This window comes from Alnus glutinosa, chromosome 11 (assembly GCF_958979055.1).
Source record: "Alnus glutinosa chromosome 11, dhAlnGlut1.1, whole genome shotgun sequence".
Classification (NCBI taxonomy): domain Eukaryota; kingdom Viridiplantae; phylum Streptophyta; class Magnoliopsida; order Fagales; family Betulaceae; genus Alnus; species Alnus glutinosa.
In genome coordinates, this window is record NC_084896.1 from 19984452 (window position 1) to 19991909 (window position 7458).

Below are 7458 nucleotides of genomic sequence, written 5' to 3' on the forward strand. Positions count from 1 at the left end.
AATGGAAGAAGAAGAAGAAGAAGAAGAATTCAAACAATTCAAAAAAAAAGGAGAAAAAAAAAATTGGAAAAAGCAAAATTTTAGATAAAAATGAAAAACGAAAAAAAAAAAATCTGAAAAGCCAAAAAAACACCATGACCCATGGTTGGCCATGGGTCATTTTCAAAACTTTTCGCTTATTTCGGTTTTTTTTTTCTTCTTCCTATCCTTTTTTGTTTTTGTTTTTTTTATTGCTTTACCTTTTTCCATTCTTTCTAGATTTTATTTTATTTTTTACTTTCATTTTGTTTTTTTTTTCAAAATTTTTTAATTTATACATATTCTATTCTTCTTCTTCTTCTTCTTCTTTTATTTATTTATTTATTTTTATTGTGATTTGGAGGCAAAAGGGGGACATTGAAACTGACCTATATATTAAGAGGGTACATTACAAAAATTGAAAGCTTGGGGAGAGGAGGACATTGCAAATTTTAGTAATTTGGGGCTAAAATGTAGTTTTCCTTTCTTAATTTCTTTCTTTCTTTTTTCTCTTCTATTTTTTTTTTCTTCTTTTATTTAGATTCTCAACTTAAATCATTTTCATCAGTTAATGTTAAAATTGAAGAGTGCATGTCACATGTTCATTTTTTGGACTGATTTAACACACTCGACTAATGAAATGATTTTTTTTGCCAACTACTGATAGCTAATGAGAGTATGTGTCACGGTTGGTACCTCGTGGTAGCAATTTGTAAATGATATGTAGTTGAGGGGTAGTATATGTAATTTACCCAAAACATTTTTTTTTTCTTTTTTTATTATTTCTAACGTACGGTTATATTTGTAATGATATCTTTCTATTAAATATATGTTATTATGATTATGATGTTTTTTTTTTTTTTTTGACATGTCCACACAAGAGTGGGATGAAAGATTCGAATTAGTGACCTCCGCTTTATGAGGCGTGATCTCCGGCCAATTGAGCTATTCCTTAGAGACTATTATGATTATACTGTTCAATCCATCACAAGTTCACAATTTGGGACTGGGACGACCCGTTTTTTTTTTTTTTTTTTTTTTTTTTTTTAATTTTTTTTTTTATACAAAACATTTCATAATCATTAATCCTTTAAAATATAAACGGATCTTCACAGTGGCACGACGATATGTCGCAAAGCCAACATATGTACATACCCCATAATATGTACCTGATAATCAGAGTATAACATCTATCCATCGATGCAGCAGAAAACATAAACCTAAATAGCGGAAATCATAACATAAACCTCTATTACAAATAATCATAAACAAAGAGCCATATTACATCTATCTTTTTAAGTCTTTTCTCATAATAAATACATAACATAAATGGCTTTATACAATAACAAGTGACACAAACGTCACAAGCCATGAACAAACCAATAGAATAGTGGACAACCCATGGTCTGACAATTACAACCGTCGCGGCGAGGTTCAGTCATAATATCTCAAGTATACTTCTACAACATCATCAACTACGACCAGAATACCTGCAGCCAAAGAAACTACATCTATACGGTTGTGGGGGTTTGCCACATCCGTATAGGTGGCATTATGAGCCCACCGCCTTAGCATAAATAATACACTAAGACCTCAGAGGTATACTATTCACTGAGTTTTCACAAAGAACCAACTTTTCATTTTTAGTCTCGTGTACACTATAACAGCTACCAATTTATAAACTTTTGTTTGAAAATCCCCATAGCTGATTTAGCAAACACTGACTAATAAAAAACATTTAAAGCATACTACGTAGCTGCGAACACATGTAGAAGTTCCAGTCATCCCACCTTGGAAACAACTATATATCTTCTCACCTACTATAAAACTATTGTATTTGTGGCTCAAATGTACAAAGAAACAGCATTGCCAGATGTGATAACTTCATGTCAAAAGACACTTACATTGCCCAATCCAGTAGCGTACAGTCTAGGTACATCAAGCATAAAACAATGGTGGCTCAAATTAATGTACAAAGAAACAGCATTGCCAGATGTGATAACTTCATGTCAAAAGACACTTACATTACCCAATCCAATAGCGTACAATTTAGGTACATTAAGCATAAAACATTGGCATCTTACTCAGCAATACAAAGAAACAGCATTGCCAGATGTAGGTAACTTCGTGTCAAACGACATTTACATCACCCAATCCAGTAGCGTACAATCTAGGCATACTAAAGCTCGATGCCTTTAAGTCATGCAACAAGAAATATATATATATATATATATATATATCATAAAAACAGTACTCACTGACACACTATACTATATGTATGCACATGCTTGTATCATGAGCCGAGGCTCGGGTAATATAGAGTTGAAACTCACATTAACATTGAATCATCACTTCCTTTAACATAGGGTCGTCACCCACATTATCATAGAATCTTCATCTCCATTAACATAGAGTCGTAACTCAAGACTGTGCAATTAAGCACGCAATGCATCATGTCCCCCCTTTATAACTCACTAAAAACTCAATCATTTACAATGCAATCCTAGTCTACAAAAATTCCCATCCACATCCTAGAGTCACACCATTTATTCAAACTCCATATATCATATACATACTTCAACATCATCATAATTTCAAGATATTCAAAAGTACTCAAATCATCCAAAACAATTATAATCAACATACAGTTGGTTCAAGTTTATAAAATAATATATATTATGCAATTCATCATATATGAAAATAATACTTCTCAGTGAGTAGAATACTCACCTTGGCTGCATTGGACACATGACTCGAACTCTACATTGGAGAACCCATTAAAGTCTCCAATCCGGACACTATCCTATAAACATTAGTAACATTAGACTATGTTATTGAACTCTATACTTTATGACACGTACACTACCCACGTGCTCACAAGTCGCGTAATCCGCTTCCAAGGCTAGTTAGGTATCCTAAACTATTATTATGTTATCATTTAGGTTTAGGTTCTAATGATATCTTTGATTATTAATACAAAGATGTATTTACTATATTCATTAGTTTATCTTTTATTGTTATTAACTATAAATCTTATAGTTGTTTACTTACTATTATTAAGTCACATTATCATAAGGTTCCGATACTATTTGACTTTAATACTTAATCTTTATCATTTACTATCATCCAAGTAGTTTAGGTTTAGGACTTAACCTTATTTAACATTTTATAATCTTTGTGTATTCCATCGATCTCCTATACGCTTTCATTTACATTCCTCATTTTCACCAAGTACCAAGATTATGATCTATTTATCTCACTTATAACTACCATCACTACCCGAGGATCTTATTAGGACTATAACATGAGACTAATCAAAACAACCCAACTCTATAAAGGATATTATCTAAAATCTTATTATTACATAACCTAAACACCTAAATAAACTATAGCAAGGAATTCAATTATTTATCATAATCAACCTTAATCAATTCAACTTCATCAACACCTAGAATATCCAACTCATATATGTAACATAGAACATATTTTAGCCTTATCCAACAAACCATAAACAAGATGTCATCACTAAAATATCATTTCACATTAACACATACATACTCGGCCCATAACAACCAAACATCCAAACCCATGCCAAATTTCAACTCATTTACATAACAAGATCAATCTCCTCCCACCAAACCTTCAATATCCATAGCCTTACATCAAGATCAATCAAAACCCCTCCTTTATATACAATGAGCCATAGCCATTAAGGACTACCAAGGATCAACCACAAACATTAGACGCCACATAAAACTAAATCCATAAATCCATCACAAGCATTAACCTTAATCCTCAACAATTAATCATAAACTAACATCATCAAATTACCAATCCAAAAATCCATATTTGAATCCATTAAAACACAACATCAAATATAGCAAGGTTTTCCCTCACATCAACTCACCAAAATTCCAATAATCATAAGCCACTATCATCTACCAAATTTCTTCCAAAACTAAACCCAATTCAATCAAACATTCTACCATCAACATAAGGGAGCAATAACCATCAACAAAAATCCAAAATTTCATCAATAAACCTCAAGAAAGCATCATAAAAGAATTATAACATAAACCATTTAAGTTTTCAACAATTCTAACAAATCAACCTAGCCATTAACAATTCATCTTTAGAGATCAAAATCAACTCCTACACTAAATCTAAACTCAAAGTATAATCTAAGTCAACAACAATTTTATAATTAACATACCCATACAAGCATGACAAGAAATCCAACCATTAATCATAACTCACTTTTGGCTATAACAATCTCAAGCAATAGGGAATCCAACCAATGAATTACACCAATTGAAATAACCCAATCCATCAAATTTAGGGTTTATGCTTATACTTCAACAATTAACAAAATTGGAGTCTTAATCCTTTAATTCAACAATCCATGGCTAAAATAATGTATAGGAATTCACTATATATAAAAGCCCCAAGCTAATTTTAGGGATTCATTCTAACACCCAAAAATTGACCTAACTTAGGCAAAATTAGGGATTGCGAATTTACCTTAGAATAATCGGTATATTGAACCCCTTTGAAGTTGATAATCACTACTCTAGTCTAGTAGATGATGGAACTTTCACTTGGAAGCAAAACCCATGATCCAAGCTCAAGCTTCACGTGAATGGGGAAAGAAAAGTGAGAAATTCCAGAATTTAAATCCACCAAATCAGCCCCAATGCTCTCTAATACGTGCTGTTTTTTGCTAATCTAAAGTGTGCAATTCATGCTCAAACCATAACCCATGTGAAAGAGAATGAGAAAGAAAGAGGGTTTGAGAAATTACCTACTATTTTCAGCCCTTGAAACTCTTCCTCTTGGTCTTCCACACGAGCTCAACCCATTCCCATGCTAATCCGAGCTTGTGTAAAGAAGAGATGAGAGTTGAGAGGGGGTGGAGCTGTTTGGTGGGGAGGAAGAGAGACCAAGAGCTGCTGTGTTTTAGGGAGAAAGAAGAGTGAAAATCTGATTTGGGAGAGGGGAGTGTCGTGAGCCACATATGGGAGATAAGGTGTTTTAGTGGAAGTTCCGAAATGCCCCCAACTTAAGTGAAAGACTTGGGCATTTGTGGGCTTTAGTGGAAACTTATGATTTGGGCTTCAAAAATGTCACTTATATTTTCTTTTCTTGGGCTAGCACTTTCAAGCTCATAGGATAAAATAAAACACTTGTTTTATTTTACCACACTAAATAGACTTATTTTTATTTAATCCTAAAACCCATTAATAATATTCTACCATTGTCTCTTCCCTTTTCTTAATTAAATCCACAAGTGTAATTTTTACCACACTAAGTGGGCTTACTTTAATTTAATTCCTAATAAACTTATTAAATAATTTCTTGGATATTACATCCCTCACTCCTTATAAAAATTTCGTCCTTGAAATTCGCAAACACCATTTTTGATCTCATATGCTTACATGAAGCTACCCTATTGGTCCTCAAGGATAATTTGCTAACCCATACCTCCTTCATTCGTACTTTACTTCATTATTTACAATCATCAATCACTTCGACTCTTGCATCACTGTACTATACAAAACTCTACAAGTATCACTTGTCTCGTTGGTATATATTCATCACCAATCCAAGTCATTTCACTAAGTCTCCCTCCTTAGTTCAAAACTTATTATCCAACTATGTCTTAAAAGCGAATCATTATCATTCCTCTATACCATATATTCTAATTTATCCGTAGTGCCTCAAACTCTTAATCATTGTGGCAACCTATCCTCAAAACTTTAACCATTGAACTTATTCCTTAAGCAACCTCAATAATGATTTGATTGCATCATTGCGACACAAAGGAAAGTAACTTCCTTTAATTTGTATAATTTGGTTGTTTCACACAAATTTCCTCTATCGTTTACCTTATCCACTCCTAAAATCATATTGGAACGACTCCAATTGTCCTCAACTTTGACTATTAAGACACCAAAGGTCAAGTGTGGGCTCACTATGTGTCTCCAATTTTCAAAAATTTACTCAACTGCATGTGGTTTTATGATCTATTTCTCTTTAAATCATAGGTACTACCATCCTCAAATAGGTAAACCATTTAGATTTTCATATTTAACCAAACATTTCTATGCCTCAACTTGCTCCCTATTCATAATTGGTGGCTTATCTTCAACATTTTATCGATCCGTTCCGTAAATTCTTTATTATTCCACCATCATCCATACTTTCAAAACATAAATTTTCCTTAAATATTGGTCTCACCACCGAAAATGTGTTATGACACCATTATTTCCTCAAAGGTAAGCCATCTAGTAGCTCATTCTAACTCTAGAACCCATCTCAAACAACATTCCTTAACACATTCAACTCTATTGAAAGTTCATATTTGAACTATCTCTTTTACTTAAGAGTCATTTGTATTAAATTTTTATGTCTTACACCAAGCATGTTTAAACTTCAAGCTTCCAAGATAATTCTTGTGTTTGAAATTGTGTTTTGAAAACATTTTGGCTTAGCCCGTAAATTTTAATTAACGATCTTACTCAACTCTTTATTCTTAAATCATTCTTTAACTTATGGTTTGTTAAAGTAAGATATTTTGAAATCTATCATTTTTAGTTATTTACTAGTTCAGTTTGTTTCAAATTAACATTTTATTATCCTAACTCGTACCTAGAGGTCAAATCCCTAGAGGATGCATCTCTCGTCGTTTGAGTAGTTATCTCGGTTGATGGTCGTCTCCTCACTATGGTGTCATCCTCATAGTTGTAGTTAGGCAGCTTCCTTGAATTGATCTCGTACTCTTCAAGATTCGAGTCTCCTTCGATGCGTCTTAAGAATACGTAGTTACCTCTCAAGAGATTGGTCATTAGTTTACTCACACGAGAAGCTCTCTTACATCGCATATAGCCTAACATAACCTTGCTAGACTCCTCTAAAAGTCTAAGTGACCCAACACTTAAGATCTTCCCATTACAGCATCACCAACGAGGGGCCACGCATGTTCAACCTAAGGATTTGTACCCTACCTACACAACTCCACATACTGATGGGACAAAGGGAGGTGTTGCACTTAAATCTATCAGGACGCATGCAACACTTCTGAACAAGGAAGAGGTGATTGTCTAAGTGGCATAGCCTGTCTACCACGAGCTATGCTACATAGACAACACAGATCCGAACATATGTATTACAATAATTATGCAATGCACACAGAGATCTTAATTTAAATCTTTTGTTTTTGTTGAAGCTTTTAAATTCCTAGGGCTCATTTGTTATCCTAGACTCTAACACAAACCTAGATTTCCGCTTCTCTAACAAACCCTAGAGCTAACTGCTCTGATACCATTTGCTGTGACGACTTTTTTTTTTTTTATACAAAACATTTCATAATCATTAATCCTTTAAAATATAAACGGATCTTCACAGTGGCACGACGATATGTCGCAAAGCCAACATATGTAC

At 33.3% G+C, this 7458-nt stretch overlaps 1 long non-coding RNA gene across 1 annotated transcript; it reads right to left on the bottom strand.

Moving 5' to 3' along the window:
• Positions 1 to 1243: 1243 nt before the first annotated feature.
• On the bottom strand, positions 1244 to 5011 carry LOC133881435 (uncharacterized). The gene is made up of 3 exons (XR_009902512.1): positions 4820 to 5011; positions 4540 to 4647; positions 1244 to 1529 (listed from the first exon to the last, which is right to left on the bottom strand). It is a non-coding gene; the product is annotated as an uncharacterized LOC133881435 (long non-coding RNA).
• Between the last annotated feature and the right edge of the window lie 2447 nt (positions 5012 to 7458).